This window comes from Phyllobates terribilis, unplaced genomic scaffold (genome assembly GCF_046119375.1).
Source record: "Phyllobates terribilis strain yellow unplaced genomic scaffold, ASM4611937v1 Scaffold_5__5_contigs__length_657084704, whole genome shotgun sequence".
NCBI classification, from domain to species: Eukaryota; Metazoa; Chordata; class Amphibia; order Anura; family Dendrobatidae; genus Phyllobates; species Phyllobates terribilis.
In genome coordinates this window covers 525,539,399-525,565,949 of record NW_027362765.1, presented here as the reverse complement: position 1 = coordinate 525,565,949, position 26,551 = coordinate 525,539,399, and the positions used below count along the sequence as shown (strand labels likewise).

General features: G+C 44.8%; 1 long non-coding RNA gene across 1 annotated transcript in view; it reads left to right on the top strand.

Annotated features, from left to right (window-relative positions):
* The first annotated feature begins 6,241 nt into the window (after window positions 1-6,241).
* The window catches only part of LOC141273632 (uncharacterized), a 256,905-nt gene continuing 236,595 nt past the window's right edge, over window positions 6,242-26,551 (top strand). Inside the window, exon 1 of the long non-coding RNA XR_012322111.1 lies at window positions 6,242-6,840. This is a non-coding gene — a long non-coding RNA (uncharacterized lncRNA). The remainder of the gene's footprint in view (window positions 6,841-26,551) is intronic.

Here is a 26,551-nt window from a genome sequence, read left to right as displayed (position 1 = left end):
TGTTTGTGAATTTGTTGAGTAAGGGGCAGCGAAAGTGGATGACCAATCGCCACGGCCCGCGGAGGGGCCACCACAGTCAGTGAATCCTTCCTTATTTAGTATAGAGTCTACCAATACTTTGGGGGTAGTAGCCCAGCTGCGAAGCAAGCTGCACCACCTGTGTATCTAATAAGAATTTTTTACTGCATCTAACCCAGCCAATCATTTGATAGTATTGTTAGTAGCAGAGTCGCATGGGCTCTAAACCTTGCATAGCCTGGGCATTTTTTGAGATGTCTAAGGATAACCCAACTCATGTTATCTGTAACATTTGTCACCAAAAGCTAAGTAGAGGCCAAAAAAACAATAGTTTGAGTACTTTATGCTTGAACCGTCACATGGATATGAAGCATAAGTTGCAGTGCGAAGCTCACTGTGCTACAATGCGGCCTAGCGGGCCGGTCCAACCACCATCTGCCCCACCTGTGTCATCCTGGGAAGAGTAAAAGCTTTAGGATTTTGGAAAATCACCTCACCAACCATTTTAAGCAACTCTGGGACAATTGATGCCACTTAAGTGGTGCCTTGTGCCACAATTTTTGGAAAAAATGGAGACTCTTTTAGGAGTCCCCTTGCTGTGTTTTACATGACGTTGGCATCGTCAATTCCAGGTGGGTCGGGTCTCTACCCCCCCCTTTTAAAAGTAAGAAAGTACATACACTATGGCTTGGGGTAACACAGATGGTTGAGTCTGAAGAGCTGTTTACTCATACTATAGCCTGGGAATCAGAGTTCTGCTGCAAAGCTTCAGTGTCTGCTAGTCAGCGGAGTAGCCACCGCCTGTAGATCTAATTACAAATTTTTAACTGCATCTAGCCCAGGCAATACTTTGGGTCTAGTAGTAGTGTCTGCTAGTCAGCGGATTATCCCAGCTGTTAAGCAAGCTACACCACCTGTAGTTTGGACACTTAATTTTTTCAAAGGAAATGCTTCGGGCCCCCGGGACACTCAGTGAAGAGCATCGGGGGAGGCCCCCCTAGGCACAGGGGCTGGGACTGGCGGTAGGACGCCTTGCGGTGGACCGCCAAGCTCGATCCTTATAAAAGCTTTTTAACTGCAGCAGCTTTAGTGGACGCTACTGGAGCTGGAATTACCACGGCTGCTGGCATCAGACTTGCCCTCCAATAGATCCTTGTAAAAAGATTTAAAGTGTACTCATTCAAATTAGAGAGACAATTTAAATTACAGAGCTTAGACTTGCCTCCACCTCGGGGGGGCTCGACCCACCAGCGGACAGGCACCAGTATTGGGAGATTGGGGCTGGCCGTCAGGGTCCACCGCAGCTCTGGCACAAACCCGGCGACACGGAGGTCGCACGGGCAGAAACGGACTGGCCATGTCGGCTTTTCACTTTTTTGGTTTTAGAAGGGCATGACAAGCCTATATCTGTGTCTCCCCCTCCTTTTACTCCTCCACCTCTTTCTTTTCGCATGACTATATTTACTTGTCACTTTTCCATGTGTTAGTTGTGTCTTCTGAGCAGTTTGTCAGGTTTTGGACACCTTTGAAGGTGTTTTCTATGTGTTTCTATGTGTTTTTGTTTGCCTGCCATTGGTTTTAATGGTGTTGGATGGTGTTCGACGAACAGTTCGAAGAACAGTTCGGCGAACATACCGGTGTTCGATGAACCGAACCGAACCCGAACACTACGGGGGTGGCTCAACACTAGTAAATAGTTGCACTTATCAAAGTGCCTCCTTATTTGTTGCATATAAAAAGGACCTCAGAACAAAAACCCGTTTGGCGTGGCCGAAGACGAGGTCCAGGATCTGGATCGTCTATGCCCTGTAGCCACGCCCAGGGCCTACGTTGAGGGTTTTCAGGCGGGTCCCTCATGCTCCTGTTGTTACACCTTCATCAGCATTATGGACACCTGGTGACGGGACTTATTGTAACATTGTAATTGCTGTTATTATTATTGTTATTGTTGTTACCTGTTTTAAAAAAAATGCTTCAGTCCAGGAGTACTGAATTGTACTGGGGGGAATGTGGCACCCTGCTACCACAGGTACCCAAAAGGGTGCATGGACGGACTTCTCCACAAGAGGCCCTCACTACAAACAGACGCCTCCACCCTTCCACCTCAGACCACCAGAGGGAGCCCTGTTAGGGATATATATATGGAGGGTGGAGTTAGGCCGTTCAGTTCAGACAGAGAGAAAGTCTGAGAGCATGCTGGCGCTGAGACCAGTGAAGTAGCAGCAGGTCTGCTGCTGCATTCTGAGGGCCCCGAGTGTGGCCGGAGGCAAAGAGGAGAGGAGAAAGGAGTTAAGGGGGCAGAGGAGCATCACAGGCTCACCCCAAAATACAAACCGGACACCGGGTCCACGCCTACAGGGTCCTCTACACCCAGTATGGATTACCGGCATACCAGGAGGATTACAGATCCCTGGTCTACCTGAAGCTAAACCCTTTACAGAACTAGGAACCACGAAGGCCCCAGCGTCCAGGGATAGCGGTTGCTAGAGAAAGGTCCTACTACAAAGCGACAGGTGAGAGAACAACACAACACAGAAGCTAGGCCCAGTTGCAGGCTGGCCAGGAGCTTAGAGAGAGGGAGAAACGGACCAGGAGGCCTTATACCCGCTCAATGGGGAGAGTCCAGAAGTGCACCCTTCCTACCGAGTACCCTGGACCATACCTGACATCTGCACCAGTAAAGGTACTGAAGTGAATCTCCTGTCTCTGTCAGTAGCTCCTGCTTCGCCATCTCTTCTGCACTGCAACGCCCAGCATCACCATCTGCCCTAACACCTGCCCCGGGGGCCCGCTCCGCCTGTGGGGAGCAGAAACATCCCAGCTGCCATCCCATCACCCACGGAGGTCTGCAGCAGCGCCGGTAACCGTTACCGGGAACCACAGGTGGCGTCACGAGACAAACTGTATACTAAAACCCCTTTTCAAGAGAGACCCCAGAGTATGGGCCTGGGAGCCGACTGCCGTGACATCCTAAACAAGGTAAAAGGCCCGGGTACTGAGTCCCCTATATCCCCCTGAGCGAGACATATATGTAGATGGGTAAGTAATTGGCTAAATGATAGGAAACAAAGAGTTGTCATAAATGGTATGTTCTCTAAATGAGATATAGTCAGCAGTGGGGTGCCACAGTGATCTGTGCTAGGACCGATTCTTTTTAACCTTTTTATTAATGACCTTGGGGATGGGATTGAGAGTAAAGTGTCAGTCTTTGCTGATGACACCAAACTATGTAGGATATTAAAATCTGAAGGACATTATGATATTGCAGAATGATCTAGATAAGATGACTGAATGGGCACTTGGCAGATGAGGTTTAATTTAGATTAATGTGGAGTAATGCACCTAAGACTAAGTAATCGTATTGCTGCTGTGGCAGGACGACTCGCTCGGCCACTTCCGGAAGTAGACTCAGGAATCCGGGTTTTCTTTGCAGGCTTTATTAACAGCATAAAGCTCTGCACTCCAGCAAAATAAACACAGCCTTACTTGGCAAAACAACGAAACAAAAGATAAACTGTAGCAGAGTCCGTATATGTATGTGTGGTTCGCCACACTGGTTATGTTCAGCCTTCAGCTCCCTCCTGAGCTATGGCTGTCCAGTCTGGAGACCTTGCCTCTCCAAACAAAACACAGAGAAAAAAAAAACAGGACTGAACATTTAAACGTTGCTCAGCCACACCCTGAGGTGGAGGTATGGAGAATGACGTCCCTGCCATCTCTAGGTCATTCCCCTAAAACCACGCCCTTTAAGTGAGTTAACCCTCCAGCATATAACATGCTGGCAGAAAGTTTATTGGTTTCAGTTCACACAGGATAGCAACCTGTGTGACACATACCTCCCCTCATAAATCATACCAGTGACTCTGTCACACTGCATATACATTAAATGGGAGTATACTCAGGGCAACAGAACAGGAGAAGGACTTGGGTTTTCTGGTTACAAGTAAGCTGAGCAGCAGTACTCAATGTCAAGCAGCAGCCGCAAAAGCAAACAAGATTTTAGGATGTATAAAAAGAGAAAGAAAATTCCGCAATCCCAACGTACTGTTGTCCCTTTATAAATCACTGGTGAGGCCACATCTGGAATATGGGATCCAGTTTTGGGCTCCAAATTTTAAAAAGGATATTCAGAAGTTACAGTCAGTTCAAAGGCGGGCAACTAGATTATTACAAGTGATGGAAGGCCTCTCATATGATGATATGTTAATTAGGTTTGACCCAATGTTCTAGGACAGATCGCCTTTTCTCGGGGTCAAGAAGGAATTTTTGCTCGTGACGCAAATTGGCTTAAGGTGTGCTGTGGTTTTTGCCTTCTTCTTGATCAACAGATTTAGGCATAGGGATTTTAGTAATACCTTTATTAGAATCAGAAGAGTAATACAAAATATAAAACTAATTAAAAAATTATGAACGGGCTCATTTTTAATTGTAAAAGAGCAACAATAATAAAATGGTAATAATAATACATTGGTGAGGCCTAGTCCCAGTTAGTTAATCAGTTAGTGTAGTCTTAGTGTAGGGAGTACAATTGGGGGAGGAAGGTTGAACTAGATGGACCTAGGTCTTTATTCAATCTATGTTACTATGTTACCATCAGTGTTTCATTACTGGTTATCACATATTGACAAATAAATAGATAAATTACAAAGTTTCTCTTATTCGTTGCAATGTTATTCATGGAGGCATATGGACTGTGCAATGATGTCACCCATGTGCTGTCCATGATTTTCACAGCCCCTTAGACTGGTATTGGTACTTTTCATCTGTGATGTTGGTTAAAAACGGAAATGTCTCCATGATTTTTGAACTGACACACGGACTGCGAAAAATCACGGCTATGTGGATAGCACTACAGTGGCTTGCGAAAGTATTCACTCCTTTCTTGGCTTTTTCCCTATTTTGTTACATTACAAATGGTGTTTAAATATTAGTGTAAACCGATCTGAGTGTGATGCGTCAGCACTAACTAGTCTAAGTTGGTGAAGTAAAGCGAGAAAAATATAGGCATAAGCTAAATTTATGGGATCAAATAACTAAAAATTGACATGTGCATGTGTATTCACCCCTTTTGCGATGAAGCCCCTAAAATTTCTGGTGCAAGCAATTACCTTCATAAGTCGCATGCTTAGTGAAAGGAAGTCCACCTGTGTGCAATCTAAATGTCACATGGTCTGTCAGTATATACAGACCTTTTCTAAAAGGCCACAGAGGTTGCAACACCATTAAGCAAGAGGCACCACTAACCAAACAACACCATGAAGACCAAGGAGATGTACAAACAAGTCAGGGACAAAGTTGTTGAGAAGTATATGTCAGGGTTGGGTTATAAAAAAATATCCCAATTTCTGATGATCCCCCGGAGCACCATCAAATCTATTATTATCAAATGGAAAGAACACGGTACCACAACAAACCTGCCAAGATAGGGCCACCCACCAAAACGCTCAGCCTGGGAAAGGAGGGCATTAATCAGAGAGGCCGCACAGAGACCAAAGGTAACCCTGAAGGAGCTGCAGAATTCCCAAGCAGAGACTGGAGTATCAGTTCATACGACCACAATAAGTTGTATACTCCATAGAGGTGGCCTTTTAGGAAGAGTGGGCAGAAAAAAGCCTTTACTTACAGACACATTGTAAGGCTTGTTTTGAGTTTGCCAAATGATGTGGGATTCTCTCCAAATCTATGGAGGAAAGTACTGTGGTCAGATGAGACCAAATTTTAACTTTTTGGCCACCAAGGTAAGCGCTATGTCTGGCGCCAAACCAAGAAAGCTCATCACCCCAAGAACACCCTCCCCACAGTGAAACATTGTAGTGGCAGCATCATAGTGTAGGGATGTTTTTCGGCAGCAGGGACAGAGAAAATGGTCTGAGTTGTGGGGAAGATGGATGGTGCAAAATACCAAAACACAGGAATATTCTTGTGTAGGGGGTGGCTGGGTGATGAAGAAGTTGAGTCAAGATGGGGTTAATAATTGTTATATGTGTTTATAGTTATTTATTTGATAGAATGTTTTGCTGTGTGAAACCCCTATGGCCGATTATTGTATGCCAGTTCTCCCATAGGCTTTGCCTAAGGCCATCCCTGGGATGCGGGAGGTCTGCCCAGAGGGGGGATCTATACAATAGATAGGGATTCAGCTGCACTACACTGACACCAAAGAGTTAGGACAAAGGTTACATCATTAGCTGGGAGAAGTTACAGCATTAGAGCAGTTTTGTAGAAAATCATTTCCTGGTTACAGACAGTCTAGGAGGGGAGAGTGAGGAACATTAGGCAGTGTATGCCTGCTGTTAGGAGAGGCCTGTGCCAGGCCACTCCATTTCTGGGTTCAAGACCCGAGTGCACAGAACCCATGTAGGTTCTGTTCCCATAAACAGAGAGAGACAGAGTGTGGAGGATTACTGGGCAAATAAGAAAGCAGACTCCAACAGCAGTATCAGCAGTGAAGAAGTGTTTACTAGTGCAAGTTATCTGAACATAATGAGGACACATTTGAGACAGAACCTGGACGCTGGCTATGTTCTTGGCTGATGGCCTGTGAGAGATGCTGAGTGTGAGGCCTCTGTTCCCCTAGAGGGGAGATTCTCAGCTGGGTTGCAGAAGATGTGGAAGATGTTGAGTCTCAGGAAGGGACGAGAACTGTTACTGGAAAGGCACATTCCCTAGGGGGCTTCACTAACCAAAGAACTTGTCTTGATCTGTATACTGCAGCCGTGTATGGAAGAATTGCACATTAAAAGTGAGTCTGTTAACCTGGATCTACGATCTCCTGTCTTGCTTGCGGTCGGCGTCGGTCCTGGTCCAAGGGACGGCGAAACAGTGAGTACAGCAAATCCTCCATAGCAGCACACACTCCAATCTCAGTCTTTAATAGTAGAGGGGGCATTGGGCGAAGAAAAGATAGTTCCGGCACACAGGGTGATGGTAGTGGTCCTGGGTGCTCCCCTCTACACTTGAGCAAAACCTGCTTCAGTCTGTCAGTGTTTTGAGACTGGGATGAAGGTTCACCTTCCAACAACACAGTGACCAAAGCATACTGCTAAAGCAACACTCGTGTGATTTAAGGGGAAATGTGTAAATGTTTTGGAGTGGCCCAGTCAAAGCTGTACCTTCCAGCACTTGTCTTGCCCACCTGTATACCAGCCGTTCCAGCCTGCATCTGCCGTGCTCACCTCTATATCAGCCGCACCTGCCTGCACCTGCCAGTATCTGAATGTATACCAGTCATACCCGCCTGCACCTGCCAGTACCTGTCTTTATATCAGCCATACCAGTCTTCACCTGTTGTGCCCATATGTTTACCAGTGTCTCCTGAATTTATATTTTATTTTATTTGTCCCTGTTTTAACACATCTAGGATAATTTAATGATTGTATATGTTCCATTTTATTAGTCTGTATAGTTGCTGTTAGTTTCCAGCGTTTCCTGCAGTAATTGGGAATGCCTAGGGTTAAATGACATCACTAATTGACTATTCTCCCTATTGGTCAATGTCCCTATAAATGGCCACTTCCCTCTATTGTCTGTAAACCCCACCTGAGGAAGACAGCAGGCCGTTGTTGAAACGCGTAGCGATTGTGTAATAAACAGGTCTGTATAACATCTCCTCTCCGTAAGTCTCCGTGCTACCTAGCGCTCCGTTCCTGACCACAAATTGCTTGTTTCAACATCTGTTTACCAGTGTCACGGGCAGTCAGGCATTAGGTTTCCTGCTCGGCGATAGGTGCGGAACCTATTTAGGGACGATAGGGTGTTGTCAGATCTGCCTAGGGGTCTCCACTCCCCCTTTCCCTAGTGTTTGGGCTTCCTCCCCATCTTCCCATTGTTGTGCACTTAGTCTTTCCCTCAACTTGTGTGACAACCAGCCGCTACTGTCTGTACCTGCCAGTGCCTGTCTGTATACCAGCCGTTCCTGTCTGCACCTGCCAGTGCCTGCCTGTATACCAGCTGTGCTCGCCTGCACTTGCTGCTCCTGGGTTCCTCCTGCCTGTACCAGCTGAACCTTCCATTCTTGTTCATTCTAGCTTCCTGTCCCTTGAAGGTCATCTGCTTTGCGTCCGAGGTCCGTCCTGGTGTAGTACCTGGTGTTTACCTGGAGCCAAGTCTAACCCCACCATCAGGGGCTCTAGCAAACAGTCAGGAGTGCACCTAGTTACACCCCTCCAGGCTCTCCTCGGACCACGACACAGTGGTTCCACCATTCCCGTTACAAAAGCTCAAACCTTAATCCAAAAGTTAGAATCTGTGGTCAGACTTGAAGATTGCTGTTCACCATTGGAAACCATCTAACTTGAAGGAGTTGGAGCAGTTTTGCCTTGAGGAATGGGCAAAAATCCCAGTGGCAAGATGTGGAAAGCTCATGGAGACTTATCCAAAGCGACTTGCAGCTGTGATTGCTGCAAAAGGAGGCTCTACAAAGTACTACTTTTAGGGGGGTGAATAATTATCCACACTAAAGATTTCAGTTATGTTGTCCTATTTGTTGTTTGCTTCACAATAAAAAGAAAACCAAATGATCACAGTTGTAGGCATGTTCTTTACATGAACCAATGCAAGCCCTAAAAAAAAAAGTGAAATTCCAGGTTTTGAGGTAATAAAAAACGAAAAATTCCAAGGGGGTGAATACTTTCACAAGCCACAGTACATGTTCTATTCATGAAAATCACGGATAGAACACTTGCATGAAACACGGATGTCTGAAAGAAGCCTTAGATAAAGAATGCTGAGCATATCTGGAATGCAACACCTTGTGCTTTGCTTTTAGGAATTCTGCATGTTGATTTACAACCGTTGGCTTTGAGTCCCCACTCACCAGATAATCATGGAATCTAAGTGTACTCTTTTGTTTCTTTGTATCTTGTTTATATTCACTTTGTATATCTTGTATGTATCTTTCCCAGTATTGTTGGGTGTCTCAGGTGTTGGACACCAACCAATGACATCAGAGTGCAGTCCTGTGTTTCACATTCATTCATAGATTTGTATTGGTGCATGTGAGATGAGTCTGGCTGACACTCTCAGCATGCTGAAATTGTTTTCTCATGCCTAATCAGCATGAGGAAATAATTGCAGATGTGCACTGCCTCATGGAATAACACTGGGCCGAGTGCAATCTGATATTTAATCGGATTGCACTCGTACAATTTATACGCTTGTGTGAACGAGCCCTAAGGCTGAATTCAGAGGTCCGGGTATTACCGTCAAAGTACAAACCATGATTTGTGTAACAGCCCCAGGTCTCCTGACCCAAACAGCCTCATTTATGATTAGGAAGCTGTTGAGTTCAGTTTGGTAAATCACAGTCAGTACATTGACGGCTTAATTCAGCCTAACACAGAATGTCTTCAAATCTATTGCAAAGTAGCAAAGTGTACATGGAGAACAGACCACAAGATGGTAAAAGCAGAATAGTTTGTGCTCCCAATTATCTTATCAAAAAACAAGGAGGAAATCCAGAATTAAAAAACATAGTGTTGAACATAATTATAAATTCCTGGTTGATTTCTTCCAGAAACAGCCCCACACTTCTCTGCAGATTTGTGTGGTATTGCAGCTCATTCCAATTCATTTCAATTTTGCACAGTTGAAATACCTGTCACAGTCCAAGGAGAGGTGCGTGGGTATTTTCACATTGTGTTTTCTTCTTGCTGTCAAAACCTCTTCAGGAAACACTAACATTTTTTGTTGTCCTGGAGCATTTTAGTTAAAATTTTGTTAACATTTCCTGAAGCATTTTGTTAAAGGGATTTTCCCACGAACAAAGTTAATTTTATTCAATAGATCATGGAATAATAATAATTTCCACAATTGGATGTGTTTAACAAATATGTTCCTGTGCTGAGATAATCTTATAAATGTGTCCCTGCTGTGTACTGTGTAATGGCTGTGTCTGACCATACAGGAACATGGTCTGATCATATCTCCTGGGCAACACTTTCTAATCATGCAAGAGGTTAGATCAGGAGATCAAGGTTGACTCCTTGAGAAACCTGCTCCAAAGTACAGTAATATGTGGTGTATTCTTTTCCTGCTGTGTGTTGCTACCTATCTCTGATTTGACAATATCGTACAGGAGGAAGAAGTCCACCCCCATTGAAAACTCTGTTATAACACCCACTTGGACTTACAAACATTATTTCATTAGGTGCCAAATACTTTGATTGCTAATATCTCTGCAATGGAGAGGCAAAATAAAAAAAATGTTTAATTCCACTCTGAAGCTGCTATTACATTATGTTCCAATTCAACATAACGAATTTGGTGAAAGGTACTCTGTAACCATTATTATGCTTCTAGTACGTCAGCTAGTAGGGAAGTTTTTTTATATTTTGGCTAATAAATGAAACCTCAGCTAACATTCTTTGTGAATAACAGATGTTTTTCTACCACAACTCCAATGGTGCGCAACTTCCCATACATGTAAGAAAGAAGTTGTCTGAATGACGCGCCCCCTGTGTCATGGGGTACCCGGTGCCGGCCCGGTAGATGCTGGGGGTTGTAGTGACTGTGGCGGTGACCCGGTCCGTGACCCAGGGCGGTCAATCCAAGGGGAATTATATATGGGTTTTATTAAAGAGTCCGACTACGCCACCTGTGGAGTGCGGCTAAAGGGGGCCGCCGCTGCGGAATAGTCCTCTGAAGCTGGTGGTTTTGCAGCAATGATGGTATAACTCCCCACAGGAAGAGTTAGCTTCAGGGCAGTGTGTGGATGATGGTGGTTGTGCAGGTTGCGCTGGGCATTGTAGTGCAGTGAGGGATGGCGCAGCAAGGAACACAGAGACAAGATAGTGCAGTCCCAGGGTCTTTACTCACGGTTATTGCAGTTCAAGTTACAGGTACCAGTGCAACTTCCCTCGGCGTGCTGCGCTTACTCAGTGAGGGGCTCAGTCCACCGCCAGATAGCTCCGGAGTACTTATCAGGACCCCCTTCTGTGTCCTTTCTCTGGCCTCATCTCTGCACCTCACACCTAGTGACTCCAATCCAGTACCGCGGGCCTTGGCGGGCGATGTATGTTCCATCCCCTGGGTCCTATGTGGCTACCTTTTCGGTGAGACTGGTGTGGACTTGTGGCTACAGGACATAAAGTTCTGCAGCCTCCGGGTTTCTAGTTGAGACTTGCAATCTTCTACTAGTTGAGGGATCCGGTTCGCTGTATGTGGCCTGACCCCTCAACCTCCTGGTAGATTCGGGCATACGGGTGGCCTCTAGCACTGCCCGCATCCCTGGGATCCCTTCTTCCTGAAGCCTTCCTGCTCCTTCTCCTCTCTCCTTCTCTCCCAGACTTGGGCCTCACTGTCTAGGCCCGCCTCTGGAGCAGAGCTCGTACAGAGCCTCTGCTCCTGTCAGTTGTCCTCCTCTGACTGAACACAGTGATCTAAGATGGTTCCCTCTTTTATACTCTCCCTTGCATTTGCTCCCCTAAGCTGCTTTCTCCACCCACATCCACTACATGTCCCCTCCCGTCAGCTAGGAACTCGGGACTGTGCTCTCCTTTAGGAGCAATCTCGCCCTACCCCCCCTGCAGGATGTGTTGGATGTAAGTGTTGGGGTCCTGAGCCATACTCTTTCCTTACCTGAGAGTGAGATACCACACCTCTGGGTGAGATGCAGTACCTCTGTGGCAACTGAACCCTCAGGGGCGCCACATGAACCTACCAACATTGGTGTATAATGCTGATCATTAGAGATGAGCGAACTTGTTCGAAAAACGTTTGTCAATCTCAAAGTCGGCATGAACATTGCACATTCGGATTTGTGTTCTGACTTCCGAGCATTTTTACACAAAATCTGCAAAATTCAGCCAAAGTGCAGTAAATGATCGCATTTCCACTAATGCTTTATTTAGGACTTTGGCTAGGATAGTTGTGCTGCATGATGAGTGGGGGAAGACGTGTTTGATGAGGTGAGGGGGTGGGGAGAGGTCAGAGGAGCGACGGACTGTTATTCTTAATTTTTTTTTTCCTTAACTTAGTGTGTAGAGATTCCGGCAGCCAATCAGAGACCAGAAACCATCCACAACGTCCAAACACAAGGGCATGTGTCATTGGCTGCCAAAGTCACATGTCCCTCTCCATATAAAGAGTGGACATGTTGTTTTAGCTCCATTTTGTCAGTGTAGCAACGCAGAGAGGTTGCTCCTGCTGCTGCTACTGGATAGTAAGATAGTTAGCTAGGCGGTTGATTGTCAGTCAGCTAGTTCAGAGAGATAGGATCCTGTGTGTCTGTGAAATCAACCTTCCAGCAGATCAATCCTTTTTGCTAATTGTGTGGTCTAAAGAAACCGGGCCACATTTCAGCATATAACTGTTTTGTGCTGCTAATATTGTGCTCAAGGCAGGAGTCCACATTTGAAAATCTAATTTCTTTGTGCTACTAGCATGGTCCAAAAACAAGGCCACATTTGTACTTAGAAATACAGTGCTGCTCACCATTATTGGCACCCCTTCATTTTTTCATAGACTGTACAATATCTTCAGAAATAAATGAAAATGTACCAAAGTTATATCCTCAGAATTTTTAATTAGTGGTCCAAATTAATACAACAATAAAACATTGTTTTTCAACTTCCATGTTGCAATTTCAAGGAAAAAAACAGAATAAACAGAATGTGCAGCAATAAAGGCACCCCTAATTAATACTTGGTTGCACACCCAAGTTTTCTTACACCGGGAACGACATTTCGCTCTAAAATCTCTTGATAATTCTCTGATTTCATGATTCCTATGATACGGTCTAGGCCTCCAGTACCAGACGCAGCAAAGCCTTCAGTACCCACAGCATTATGGATCATCCCCCATGCTTAACTGTTGGTAAGGTGTTCTTTTCCTTATAAGCTTCATTATGCCATCTGTAAACAAACTGTTGCTTTGCATTGCCAAAAAGATCTATTTTTGTTTCATCTGTCCACAGAATATTTTCCCAGAAGGATTATGGTTTATTAAGGTACTCTTTGGCAAAGATCAGTCATTTTGTTTCATGTCTTTTCTTCAGCAATGTTTTCTTCCTTGGCCTTCACACATAAAGCTCTGCTTGGTTTAGTGTGAGTCATTTGGTACTTGTTGAAACCATGATCCCAGACTTTTCCAGGTTGGCCCTCAGGTCTTTGGAAGTTTGACGTGGTGTTTTTTCCATCATTCCCACCAACCTTCGAAGACATCTGTTGTCAATGTTCCTTTTTCCCCACGTCCAGGGAGGTTCTTGACGGTTCCATGCTTGGCAAGCTTCTTGATAACATAGCTCACTGTTGAAACTGGGATACCAAGGTCTTTGGAGATGGCCTTATACCCTTTGGAAGTCTTGTGTTTGCTAAAAATAGCAGTTCTGATGTCCTCAGACAGCTTTGTCTTCACCATTGTGACAAAGGAACAGGGCCTAACATGTGGCTTTTTAAAACACTGAAGTCATCATTCATTGGCTAATTCATGTCACATGGGCACCGACAATTATTCACAGGTGAATCTCTTTCGTGATTTACCACAAGCGAGTCAAAATGTGTTTCTATACTAAATTAATGTAAAGGGTGCCAATACCAGTGACACAGCAAGCTTTAGGTTTTTCTATTTTTCCCTCCCATTGTTTTTGGTTTAAAATTGTTGTTTATCATTTTCTCTTTAGTATTGATCGTGAGTGCTATATACAAAAACACTGTCTCACTTGATTAATTTTTTTCAGGAGATATTCCACATTATGTACTTAAACTTCATGGATGTTAATACCGATGAGCTGGACTGTATTTTGTGCTGGTAATATTTTTTGGCCAGGCACGAGTCCATAATTAAGAATCAAAATTGTTTGTGCTAATAGTGAGGTCCTGAAAGCAGTCCACATTTCAGCTTTTAATTGTTTTGTGCTAATATTGTATTCCATCCAGGTGTCCACATTTCAAAATCTAAATTCTTTGTGCTACTAGCATGTAACAGAAAGCAAGCCACATTCCTGCATATAAATATTTTGTGTTACTAGTTTTGCTTTAGCCACGAGTCCACATTTCAAAATCTAAATTATTTGTGCTACTAGCGTGCTACAGAAAGCAGACCACATTCCTGCATATAAATATTTTGTGCTACTAGTTTTGCTTCAGCCAGGAGTCCACATTTCTGAATCTACATTTTTGGTGCTACTAGCATGCTGCAGCTACACCCAGCAAATAAATACTGATCGGTAATTTAGTGACGGGTGACTGACAGGTCTTGGCCTAGGGTTGTGAAACAGCTGGTTAAAAGAGGGAAAGGGTACATCCAACATGAGTGGGAAAAAGCAAGGTCATGGTGGAAGGGTAAATAGGCAAGGTGAGGGAAAGACTAAGTGCACAACAATGTGAAGATGGGGAGGAAGCCCAAACACTAGAGAAAAGGGGAGTGGACACCCGTAGGCAGATTTGACAACACCCTGACTCCCCTAACGTCCCTAAATAGGTTCCGCACGTATTGCCGAGCAGGAAACCTAAACCCGCGACTGCCCCAAGTGATAGGCCCTAGATAAGGAAGGAACGGGGCGAGTACTAGTCAGCCCCAACTGCAACTAAAGGTAAACCGACAAGGGAAAACACTTAGCTTGAGAAGACGCCAGAGAGATCACGACAGCTATCCTCCAAGGGAACTCCAAGAAGACACTAGCCGACTACTAGTACTTAAAGCATGGACAGAGGAAAATAGAGCTATCACCAGCGACTCTCTGGAGAGACTGAAGGTATTTAAACATCCAGCAAGTGTATGTAAGTTAGCAGCAGAAGGTAGAGGTCACTGTTAGGTCCTAGAGGTAGAAGGATATCACTACACTACAAAGATGAAAAGATCAAGAAGGTGCCTGCAGAGCCAAGCGCAACAACCTTCTACAGCTGGATCCAGAACGACTGTCTCACACCTGACACACCTGTGACAGTTTGGTGTTCAAGGTGTACGTTGGGTAGGTGGTAATATTAGTGAGAGCTCTACTAAACAAACACCGTCTCGTCCTATCCAAAGACAACTGACAACTTCTGTTACTAGACATGCTACTCCATTCCCTTTCTTTGTCAGCCGCACTGTGGTACTCCTTGTAGGTGAGGGCCAGAAAGAGCATGTGCTCCAGTGGATGGCAAGCGCTGCATCAAGTGGCCTCTCCTCCTCTTCCCCACCTCAACATCACAAACAGTACATTCATACATTCATCAGAGGTGGCACCCCAATTACCATTGTTTCCCCCCATGTTACAACTCTCCAACTGCCCAACTGACTGTGGGGAACCACAGATGGGCAAGTCTGCAGAGCTGTTCACACATTGTATTCCATGGACATCATAGGTCTGCTCCAAAGATTCACAGACTCAAGAGGAGGAAAGCATCTGCCCTGGTGTCCAAAATTTTTTTCAGTTGGATCTGGGGCTGGACGAAGCAGAATCCAGAGTCTGAGCAGAAACCCTCATCACCAGACATTAACCCCCAGGATTGATCCTAATGAAACTCAGATACCTGAGTCGCACGCCGACTGTACTGTGCTGTCAGGGCAGGAAGAGGAGGAAGGTGACTCTCATGGCGAGGAGTGGAAGAACAGAGAGGATGATGATGAACTTGTAGATCCCACTTGGGGTGAACCCAGAGGCACACAGCTGAGTAGCGCAGCAGAGGAGGAGGAAGATAAGGAGGTTATGTTGTGGCCTCCCACACAGATACGCAGTGATGCAACAACGACAAGCACTGCATCCTCAGCCACAACTGTGGCTGTGGCCAGCAGCGGTCACATGTCTGCGGGTCTGCAGTTCACAGGGGCGGCAAAAGTTGCCTAGCCTGGGCCTTTTTTGAGACTGCAAAGGATGACCCAATTCACAATATCTGCCAACTTTGTAAAAAACGACTCAGTAGAGGCAAAAATTGCAATAATTTGACTACTACATGCGTTCCAACAGTGCAGAGAGAATCCCCTCCACCTCCATACTGTGCAGCCAGGGCTCACCGCAATCAGGCAGTGTTACAATTAACCCCTTAAGCCCCGGAGCATTTTTCGTTTTTGCATTTTCGTTTTTGCTCCCCTTGTTTCCAGAGCCATAGCGTTTTTATTTTTTGGTCAATATGGCCATGTGAGGGCTTATTTTTTGCGGGACGAGTTGTACTTTTCAACGCCATTACTAGTTTTATCATATCCTGTACGGGAAAACGGGAAAAAAATTCCAAGTGCGGTAAAATTGCAAAAAAAGTGCAATACCACAGATGTTTTTTATTTATTTTTTTTACCATGTTCACTGAATGCTAAAACTGACCTGCCCTTCTTATTCTACAGGTCATTACGAGTTCACAGACACCAAACATGTATAGTTTCTTTTATATTTAAGTGGTGAAAAAAAATTCCAAAATTTGGTAAAAAAATAAATAAAAAAAAAGCGCCATTTTCTAAGACCCGTAGCGTCTCCATTTTTCGTGATCTGGGGCTGGTTGATGGCTTATTTTTTGCGTGCCAGGCTGACGTTTTTATTGATAGCATTTGGGGTAGATCCGATGTTTTGATCGCCCGTTATTGCATTTTATTGCAATTTTGCGGCGACCAAAAAACGTAATTCTGGCGTTTAGAATTTTTTTCTCGCTACGCCGTTTACCGATCGGAATAATTCTTTTTTTATATTGATAGATCGGGCGATTCTGAACGCGGCGATACCAAATATGTGTATGTGGTTTTTTTTTTTATATATTTTATTTTGAATGGGGCGAAAGGGGGGTGATTTAAACTTTTATATTTTTTTATTTTTTTTTATATTTTTAAAAACTTTTTTTTTTTACTTTTTGCATGCTTCTATAGTCTCCATAGGAGACTAGAAGCAGCAGTTGTCCGATCGCCTCTGCTACATACAGGGGACGAGCAGGTCCCCTGCATGCAGCAGAAATGGTCCTGTGCTATGAGCGCCGACCACTAGGTGGCGCTCATAGCGACAAGATCATGACAACCACAGGCGTCTGCTGCAGACCCTGGGTTGTCATGCACGCCCATCGGCGACCCGCGATCACGTGACGGGGTCGCCGGTGGGCGGGGCTTATGACGCGCTACCCGGAAGCGCGCGTTAAATGCTGCTGTCGGAGATTGACAGCAGCATTTAACTGGTTAACAGCCGCGGGTGGATCGCGATTCCACCCGCGGCTGTTGCGGGCACATGTCAGCTGTAAGAATCAGCTGACATGTGCTCGGTTCAGTGAGGGCTCAGCGCCGGAGCCCTCACTGAACCGGCGGTACGCAAAAGTGCGTACTAATACGTCCCCGGTAAGTAAGGGGTTAATATGTCTTGCAAATTGCAGTCACACTGCTCAAGAGTTGTGGACAGCTATGCTGGCCGAGTTTGAGCAATGCCTGTTTCCACTGAACCTGGAGCCAGGGATGGCTGTGTGCGATAACAGAGCGAACATGGTGGTGGCCCTATGCTGGGGCAAACTCACACATGTGCCTTGCATGGCTCACGTTCTCAACCTGGTGGTACAGCAATTATTCCGCCACTATCCCAGCCTGGATGTGTTGCTGCAGAAAATACATTCGCTGTGTGCTCACTTCCACTGTTCTCACCCCGTGGGTCATCGACTTGCATTGCTACAGCGGTCTTTGGCCCTACCGGTTAACCAGTTGATATGTCATGAGGAGACACAGTGGAATTCTACTTTGCATGTTGCAGCGACTGTGGCAGCCGTGACAAGCCCTGGCACAGTATCTCATTTTGCATAGCCTGGGACAACCCAGTACGGATGTGGTTCAAATGATGTTTGCGGAGTGGGCACAGATTAAGGCCCTCTGCACCCTTGTGCGCACTGGCTACTAAGATGGTCAGCACTGACGATGCCATCATCAGCATCACTATTCTGGTTATCTACATGCTGGAGCACACTTTGAATAGTCTGCAGGAGGAGGTGGTGGTTAGTGAATATGTTCAAAATCTGATTTCCAAACTTAAGTTTAACACGAATGTGGCATATTTGGATTCGTGATCGGAAAGGCAAGAAAAATTTGTTAAATTCGGGAAAATCGGTAACGTTCGGCGAATTTCCGTGGTTACGTGATTGCGGGGCAACTACAACATTTCTAACAGTTTTGCTAGAATAGTGTTTGTGTATGATGAGTGGGAAGACGTGGTAGATGAGTGGGGGGGCTTGTGATAGCTCAGAACAGATCAGATCAGCAGCACGCTGTTTTTTTTTTTTTTTCTGTAGGTGGTAACTTTAAGTCAGGAAAGCGCTGCAAGCCAATCAGGGCGCAGGAAGCATCCACATTGTCCCAGACTCAAGGGCTTCTGCAGTTGGCTGCTGAAATCACAAAATCACATGTCCACTCCATATAAAAACCGGCCATGTTCCCTCAGCGTCATTTTATGCATGTCACTGCTGGAGACAGGCGCTGCTCCTGCACCCAGCTCCTGTGTAATGAGAGATATTAGCTAGATAGATGGGCACTTCTGTGGAAGTCAGATAGCGTAGATAAGTCCTGTGCTGTGTACCTGTTCAGTCGACCTTGCAGCACTTTTTTTTGTTTTTGTGCAATTACTGAGATTCTGACAGAAAGAGCAGGGCCTATGGCATAGAACAGTGTTGTGCATCAGTTGTACTGTCTGTGCCCCATACAGGGGTATACCTTTAATCTATTTTTGCACTATTGTGATAAAGCAAGCAAGCCCTTCTAGGCCACTTTTTGATTTTGTGGGGTTGAAATTCAGCTATCTGCCGAGCTTGTCAGTGCAGAGCTTCTGAGTGCAGAGCACAAAAACCTTTTTTTTTCATTTACTAATGTGATAGTGCAAGCTGTGTTAGCCCAGTTTGTCATTTTTTTGGTGGATGAACTTCAGCTTTATGCACAGTAAAACAAATATTTTTTTCCTGTTGCTAGCCACAGTCCACCAAAGTTTTTTTTGTGTGGCAAACGTGATACAGTCTGCTAAAAGCCACCTACTATCTTAGTGGTGGTGAACCTCAACTGTTTTCAAAGTAAAAAAAGTGATTTTTTTTGTCTTGCTAGTAGTGTTGAGCCACCACCGTAGTGTTCGAGTTCGGTTCGGTTCGTCGAACACCGGGATGTTCGTGGAACTGTTCGTCGAACACCTTAGAACACTGTTGAACACCATCGAACACCGTTAAAACCAATGGCAGGCAAATAAAAATACATAGAAAACACCATCAAAGGTGTCCAAAAGCTGACAAACTGCTCAGAAGACAATCTCTTTAAAAAAGCCGGCCGGCAATTCAGCATTGGTACCCGACAATTTAGAACAGAAAGAATAGAGCATCACACATAGATTAGATAGAAACATGTCAGTCACATATATAAGAAGTACAGTGACAGTGTTGGTTACTGTACATGTCATTTACTGTTAAAGGATTTATTTAAAAAAATAATAGTGTTTTCATGCACCGTCTCTTTAAAAAAGCTGGCCGGCAATTCAGCATCTGTACCCGACAATTTAGAACAGAAAGAATAGAGCATCACACATAGATTAGATAGATAGAAACATGTCAGTCACATATATAATAAGTACAGTGATAGTGTTGCTTACTGTACTTGTCATTTAGTGTTAAAATAAAGGATTTATTTAAAAAAAAATTGGCTTGGGGTTCCCCATAATTTTAGTCTCTAGCAGAGGTTAAGCAGACAGCTGGGGCAGATGTTTGAAGCCTGGGAAGGGGGTAATACCCACTGAGCTTCCCAGGCTACTAATATCAGCCCCAAGCTGAATACCTAGCCTTTACTAGCTATTAAAATGGGGAACCCCAAAAAAAAATTATGTGCGGTCCCCCCTATTTTAATAGCTAGCAAAGGCTAGGCAGACAGCTGGGGGCTGATATTAATAGCCCAGGAAGGGTGCCATGAATATTGGCCCCCTCCCAGGCTAGAAACACCAGTCATCAGCCACCCCAGAAATGGCGCATCCATAGGTACAGCAGGCAGGAACAGGCTGCCCCCAACCACCAGCTGCCTATTTGTACCTGGCCGGACACAACAGTATAGGGAAGCCCTTTTTTTTTAAATTATTTCATGAATTTCATGAAATAATGTAAAAAAAAGATACGTGGGGCTTCACCCTATTTTTGTGTCCGGCCAGTTACAACTAGGCCGCTGGGGGCTGGAATCCGCAGCGTAGGGAGGCCCAAGCTTTCTGGACCCCCCCCCCCCGCTGCAAATTGCAGTCTGCAGCCACCCCAGAAAATGGCGCGTTCATAGAAGCGCCATCTTCTGGCGCTGTACCCAACTCATCCAGGGCCCTGGTGCGATGGCTTACTGGGTAATAAAGGGGTTAGGGCCAGCTTGGTGTTATCAGCTTGCCCTAAGCCCGAAATTCATGGGGTCACGCCAATATTAGACATGACCGCCATGAATTTCTAGTAAAGTATTTAAAAAAAACACAACACCCAGAATAAAGTCCTTTAATTGAAATAAACACACAATTTTTTAATGTTCTAAATTAAACCATACTTACCATCACGCCCATTCCAGCTGAAGCCAACGATCTCCTGCAATAAAAGTAAAATAATAAACCAACATCATCCTTACCTTTCCATGGTTCCCAGGATGGCTCCAGCTCTGCTACATTCACATGACAGGCTGGATCGCAGTCGAAAGCTGCCATCCAGCTTGCCATGCCGCAGACACTGAGAAGCGCAGGCATGCTTGCGCTCCTCAGTGTCTGGCTGTGACGGCAACCAGATGAGTCGAGTTCATGTCCAATGAACTCGGTTCACCTCATGCACGTCACTGACAGCGTGGGGAAATTCTCCTGCGCTTGCGGTGAGCGTGAGAGAATTCTCCTGCGCTCACGGCAAGCGCAGGAGATTTTCCCACGCTGGCAGTGACGTGCATGAGGTGAGCTGAGTTCAATGAAGGTGTCTTATAGACGCCTCTCCATTACTAACCTGGGCTTGATGTCAGCTGGCATTATAAGCTGACATCAACCCCAGCCTTATTACCCCACTGCCACCGCTACAGGGCAGTGGGAAGAGCGAGGCTAAGTGCCAGAATTGGCGCATCCTATGGATGCGCCATTTCTGGGGCGGCTGACGGCTGGTGTTTCTAGCCTGGGAGGGGGCCAATATTCATGGCACCCTTTCTGGGCTATTAATATTAGCCCCAAGCTGTCTGCCTAGCCTTTGCTAGCTATTAAATTAGGGGGGACCCCACATCATTTTTTTGGGGGGTCCCCCATTTTAATAGCTAGTAAAGGCTAGGCATTCAGCTGGGGGCTGATATTAGTAGCCTGGGAAGCTCCGCGGGTATTACCCCCTTCCCAGGCTTCAAACATCTGCCCCTGCCGTCTGCTTGACCTCCGCTAGAGACTAAAATTATGGGGAACCCCACGCCAATTTTTTTTTAAATAAATCCTTTATTTTAACACTAAATGACAAGTACAGTAATCAACACTATCACTGTACTTATTATATATGTGACTGACATGTTTCTATCTATCTAATCTATGTGTGATGCTCTATTCTTTCTGTTCTAAATTGTCGGGTACCGATGCAGAATTGCCGGCCGGCTTTTTTAAAGAGACAGTGCATGAAAACACTATTTTTTTTAATAAATCCTTTAACACTAAATGACAAGTACAGTAACCAACACTGTCACTGTACTTCTTATATATGTGGCTGACATGTTTCTATCTATCTAATCTATGTGTGATGCTCTATTCTTTATGTTCTAAATTGTCGGGTACCGGTGTATGCCGCTGCTGAATTGCCGGCTTTTCATGTTTCACTGTGAGCACTGCGAGCATCGATTTGGGCAACCACTGTAATGCCACAACCACCATGGCTGTGACATTACAGTGAGTGGCAGACAATCCCTGCATGATGTAAAAAAATCCATTTACGCTTTTGGTGCACGAACAGTTATCGAACATAACCTCGAACAGCTAAATTTTTTGCAAATCGTTCGCATTCATCGAACGACTCGAACACCGTCCAATACAGCTCAAATTTGAGATTGCCGAACAGTTCTAGTCGAACACCGCTCATCTCTACTTGCTAGGCAGAGTCCACCAAAGATTTTTTTGTGTGGCAAACGTGATACAGTCTGCTAAAAGCCACCTACTATCTTAGTGGCGGTGAACCTCAGCTGTTTTTAAAGTAAAAAAATAGATTTTTTGTCTTGCTAGGCCGAGTCCACCAAAGATTTTTTTGTGTGGCAAACGTGATACAGTCTGCTAAAAGCCACCTACTATCTTAGTGGTGGTGAACCTCAGCTGTTTTCAAAGTAAAAAAAATGATTTTTTGTCTTGCTAGGCAGAGTCCACCAAAGATTTTTTTGTGTGGCAAACGTGATACAGTCTGCTAAAAGCCACCTACTATCTTAGTGGTGGTGAACTTCAGCTGTTTTCAGAGTAAAAAGAAAAGATTTTTTCTGTTGCTAGCCACAGTCCACCAAAGATTTTTTTGTGTGTGGCAAACTTGATACACTCTGCTAAAAGACACCTATTATCTTAGTGGCGGTGAACCTCAGCTGTTTTCAGAGTAAAAAAAATGATTTTTTGTCTTGCTAGCCACAGTCCAAAAAATATTTTTTCCTGTCGCAAACAGGCTACACTCTGATATAAGCCACCTAGTCCTTTTAGTGGCAGTGAAATTTAGCTGTATCCAGAGCTTGTGCAGAGTCAAAAAATCTATTTTTTGCTGTTCCTAACGTTATACAGCAGGGACTTCTCAGTTTGAAATAGTATGGAGAATATCTCGTATGTTATACAGGCCTCATCCACAGTAAAAAAAATACTTTGTTCTGTTGCTAACAATATGCAGCAGGGACATCTCAGTTTGAAATAGTTTGGAGAATATCTCCTACAGTGCTGGCCAAAAGTATTGGCACCCCTGCAATTCTGTCAGATAATACTCAGTTTCTTCCTGAAAATGATTGCAATCACAAATTCTTTGGTATTATACTCTTCATTTAATTTGCTTGCAAGGAAAAAACACAAAAGAGAATGAAGCGAAAATAAAATCATTGATCATTTCACACAAAACTCCAAAAAAGGGCCGGACAAAAGTATTGGCACCCTCAGCCTAATACTTGGTTGCACAACCTTTAGCCAAAATAACTGCGAACAACCGCTTCCGGTAACCATCAATGAGTTTCTTACAATGCTCTGCTGGAATTGTAGACCATTCTTCTTTGGCAAACTGCTCCAGGTCCCTGATATTTGAAGGGTGCCTTCTCCAAACTGCCATTTTGAGATCTCTCCACAGGTGTTCTATGGGATTCAGGTCTGGACTCATTGCTGGCCACCTTAGAAGTCTCCAGTGCTTTCTCTAAAACCATTTTATAGTGCTTTTGGAAGTGTGTTTTGGGTCATTGTCCTGCTGGAAGACCCATGACCTCTGAGGGAGACCCAGCTTTCTCACACTGGGCCCTACATTATGCTGCAAAATTTGTTGGTAGTCTTCAGACTTCATAATGCCATGCACACGGCCAAGCAGTCCAGTGCCAGAGGCAGCAAAGCAACCCCAAAACATCAGGGAACCTCCGCCATGTTTGACTGTAGGGACCGTGTTCTTTTCTTTGAATGCCTCTTTTTTTTCCTGTACACTCTATGTTGATGCTTTTTCCCAAAAAGCTCTGCTTTTGTCTCATGTGACCAGAGAACATTCTTCCAAAACGTTTTAGGCTTTCTCAGGTAAGTTTTGGCAAACTCCAGCCTGGCTTTTTTATGTCTCGGGGTAAGAAGTGGGGTCTTCCTGGGTATCCTACCATACAGTCCCTTTTCATTCAGACGCCAATGGATAGTACGGGTTGACACTGTTGTACCCTCGGACTGCAGGGCAGCTTGAACTTGTTTGGATGTTAGTCAAGGTTCTTTATCCACCATCCGCAAAATCTTGCGTTGAAATCTCTCGTCAATTTTTCTTTTCCGTCCACATCTAGGGAGGTTAGCCACAGTGCCATGGGCTTTAAACTTCTTGATGACACTGCGCACAGAAGACACAGGAAAATTCAGGTCTTTGGATATGGACTTGTAGCCTTGAGATTGCTCATGCTTCCTCACAATTTGGTTTCTCAAGTCCTCAGACAGTTCTTTGGTCTTCTTTCTTTTCTCCATGCTCAATGTGGTACACACAAGGACACAGGACAGAGGTTGAGTCAACTTTAATCCATGTTAACTGGCTGCAAGTGTGATTTAGTTATTGCCAACACCTGTTAGGTGCCACAGGTAAGTTACAGGTGCTGTTAATTACACGAATTAGAGAAGCATTACATGATTTTTCAAATGGTGCCAATACTTTTGTCCACCCCCTTTTTTAGGTTTGGTGTGGAATTATATCCAATTTGGCTTTAGGACAATTCTTTTTGTGTTTTTTTCATTGAAGACAAATTAAATGAAGAGAATAATACCAAAGAATTTGTGATTGCAATCATTTTCAGGAATAAACTGAGTATTATCTGACAGAATTGCAGGGGTGCCAATACTTTTGGCCAGCACTGTATGTTATACAGGCCTCATCCACATTAAAAAATACTTTCTTCTGGTACTAACATCATACACTAGGGGACATCTCAGGGTGCCAAGGAAGGGTGGTTCACTGCGATCGAGGTGGGTTGGCGAGAACATGAAGAGGATAATCATCAACTCTCTGTTCGTGTTTGGTGGGAGGGTAGAGGAAACAAGCATCAGAATTACCCAGCCACCAACACCGCATGGGCTTGAACCTCATGAAAGAATCCGACATATGAAAGCGTTCTTGCTGCACTATCTGCAATATGATCCCAGTATAGTTATGATTCGAAATAGTGCTGACTACTGGGTTGCCACTCTGTTAGATCCACGTTATAAGAATAAATTTAACCAGATGCTTCCCGCCCTGGAAAGGGACCCGCGAATGCTGGAGTATCGAAACACACTTTTACACAACCTTAAGATATGTTTTCCCCAAGCCAGCAGTGAGGCACACAGAGTTCATCATAGCGCTACACTTCCAACCGCCGGCACGTCAATTCATCAATGCCAAAATATTAGCAGCAGCAGTAGTGTAAGTGGCAGAAGCAATTTCTGTCAGTCCTTTCACACATTTTTTAGACCAGCTCGTGCACCTGCACAACAGAGTACAAGTCTGACACGTGGTGAACCACTGGAGAGGATGGTGCACTTCTGATTGAGTCTCCATCTGCTGGTTTGGCTGTAGTGGAAGAGGTTTTAGTCTCCATTATACTACTTCTACTCTAGTGAAATTGATGCCACTTTGGTGGTTTTATGCCATAATTTATTAAAATGTGAACACACCTGATTGGGTCTCCATCTACTGGGTTGGCTGTAGGGGAAGAGGTGTCGTTCCTAATTCTACAATTTTTACTGTAGTGAAATTGATGCCATTTTGCTGGTGTCTGCCACTAATTTTTGGAAATGTGGGGAATCCTGATAGGGTCTCCATCTATCGGGTGGGCTATAGTGGAAGTGGTGTTGGTCCCCATTATGCTACTTCTACTCTAGTGAAATTGATGCCACTTTGGTGGTTTTAGGCCCTAATTTATTAAAATGTGAACACTCCTGATAGGGTCTCTATTTACTGGGTTGGCTGTAGTGGAAGAGGTGTCTGTCCCAATTATACTACTTCTAATCTACTGAAATTGATGCCACTTCGGTGGTGTCGGGCCCTAATTTATTTAATGTGAACACTCCTGGTTGGGTCTCCATTTGCTGGGTTGGCTGTAGTGGAAGAGGACTTGGTCTCCATTATAATAGTTATACTGTAGTGAAATTATTTTTTTGGTGCAGATATTGTTCTCAACCCAGGGGTACACAAACATGATGAACTCAAAATTGGTTTTCAATAAACAACCATCAGTCGCCCCATCAAACGCATCTGCTGCTTCTACCTCCTCCTCTGTTACCGTGTCAAGTATTGTCACGCCGGTCCCCCACTGCAGAACCTCTAGTTGTATACCTGCTCCAGTCAGGCTGAGTGAGAGCCCGTCGGCTCTAACGGAAGCGGACATGCCTGGTGTTTTATTTCACCGGGCACACCACACATTTTTCAATCCACCGTAACATCTCCGCCTGCACCTCACTCATGGTCCAGCAGTTTGTCTGTTTTACCACACTTCGCCCTCTCTCAGCACTGCAGCCAGCCCTCGGTCCCACAGTTGTGGTCACGTAAAACATTGTTTCCTCCTACACATGACAAAGCTAAGAGGTTGAACTCCACCATCTCCAATCTGTTGGCCACGGAAATGGTGGTCTTAGGCCCTAATTTTTTTAAATGTGAACATTTCTGATTGTGTCTCCATCTGCTGAGTTGGCTGTAGTGGAAGTGGTGTTGGTCCCCATTATACTACTTAAACTGTAGTGAAATTAATGCCACTTTGGTGGTCTTAGGCCCTAATTTATTAAAATGTGAACACTTCTGATTGGGTCTCCATCTATTGGGTTGGCTGTAGTGGAAGAGGTTTCTGTCTCCATTAAACTACTTCTACTCTGGTGAAATTGATGCCACTTTGCTGGTGTCTGCCACTAATTTTTGGAAATGTGGGGAATCCTGATTGGGTCTCCATCTATTGGGTTGGCTGTAGAGGAAGCGGTGTCGGTCCCCATTATACTACTTAAACTCTAGTGAAATTG